General features: G+C 56.5%; 1 long non-coding RNA gene across 1 annotated transcript; it reads left to right on the top strand.

The window, feature by feature from the left end:
* Positions 1 to 23: 23 nt before the first annotated feature.
* LOC121024107 (uncharacterized) lies at positions 24 to 1,264 on the top strand. The gene is made up of 2 exons (XR_005787608.1): positions 24 to 838; positions 1,065 to 1,264. It is a non-coding gene; the product is annotated as an uncharacterized LOC121024107 (long non-coding RNA).
* Positions 1,265 to 1,555: the final 291 nt, after the last annotated feature.

Consider the following 1,555-nt stretch of genomic DNA (forward strand, 5'->3'; position numbering starts at 1 on the left):
CCCCGCCGGCGCGGCCGTCATCGCCCAGAGCGGGTGCGCGGCGGGAGCGCGGAGGGGGCGGCCGCCGCCAGCGCCGCCGCCGCGCAGGAGCAGGAGGAGGAGAAAGGGTGCGCAGCCCGGAGGCGGGGTGCGCCGGTGGGGTGCAGCGGAAGAGGGGGTCCAGGGGGGAGAACTTCGTAGCAGTCATCCTTTTTAGGAAAAGAGGGAAAAAATAAAACCCTCCCCCACCGCCGCCTTCTCCCCACCCCGCCGCCGCACCACACACAGCGCGGGCTTCTCGCGCTCGGCACCGGCGGGCCGGGCGCGTCCTGCCTTCATTTATCAAGCAGCTTTTCGGAAAATGCATTTGCTGGTCGGAGTTTAATCCGAAGAGGATTCCTGCCCCCGTGCCCGGCTCGTCCACCGGCCGCCCGTCCCTGTCCGTCTCCCGTGGAGGCGTGAAGCGGTCCCGCGGACAGAGATCCATGTCTGTGCCCGCGCGTGTGCGTGCGTGTGTAAATTGCCGAGAGGGGGGAAATCGCAGGACTTCTGCCAGTGCCGGACTGAAAATTGTAATTCATCTGCCGCCGCTGCCTTTTTTTCCTCGTGCTCTTGAGCTCTCCGGTCGGGATTCCTGCGGATTGACATTTCTGTGAAGGAGAAGTCTGGAATCCAACTGGAAATTCTCCTCATTTGTCCCCACCGCACCCCACCCCCGACTCCTGATTCATTTGGAAGTTTCAGAGCAGCTATACCTGGAGAGTTCTGGAGATCGACGGAATCTTTGCCTTACGCATTTGTTTTGTTTTCACAAAAAAGGAGACTTGACAGAGGATCATGCTGTCCTTAAAAAATACAAGTAAGTTCTTTGCACAGGAAATGGGTTTAATGTAACTTTCAATGGAACACCTTTGAGATTTTAACTTTAAGTGCGTTCGAGTGAGTTGAATTTCCAGGCAGTTTAATACATTCTTTTCAGCCGTGTAACTTGCAGTATATGCCCGGCTTCCACCCAGTGTTTAAAAGGAAAGTGCACCTGATTTTGACTTAGTTTTGAGTTTGTTTGTTTTTTTTTAACCTCTCAGCATCACAGAGGAAGCAGACTGATATTAACAATAATTAATAATAATGTGCCTCATGCAATAAAGATCCGAAAGGAATTTAAGTAAAAATTTCCTGCATCTCATGCCAAGAGGGAAACACCAGAATCAAGTGTTCCGCGTGACTGAAGACACCCCCTCATCCAAGAATGCGAAGCACATCCAATAAAATAGCTGGATTATAACTATTCTTTCGGGGCCGTGGGGCGGGAGCAGGGGCGAGAGGTGCTGTTGGTCCCCGGCTGCTTTTCCTCGGGGGCAGGATGGCGCACGCTGGGAGAACAGGGTATGATAACCGGGAGATAGTCATGAAGTACATCCACTATAAGCTGTCGCAGAGGGGCTACGAGTGGGATGCCGGGGACGCGGGCGCCGCGCCCCCGGGGGCCGCCCCCGCGCCGGGCATCTTCTCCCAGCCCGGGCGCACCCCTGCGCCCGCCAGGACCTCCCCGCCGCCGCCCCCGGTCGCCCCCGCC

The sequence above is a fragment of the Herpailurus yagouaroundi genome, unplaced genomic scaffold (genome assembly GCF_014898765.1).
Source record: "Herpailurus yagouaroundi ecotype Mexico unplaced genomic scaffold, PumYag 56468, whole genome shotgun sequence".
Classification (NCBI taxonomy): domain Eukaryota; kingdom Metazoa; phylum Chordata; class Mammalia; order Carnivora; family Felidae; genus Herpailurus; species Herpailurus yagouaroundi.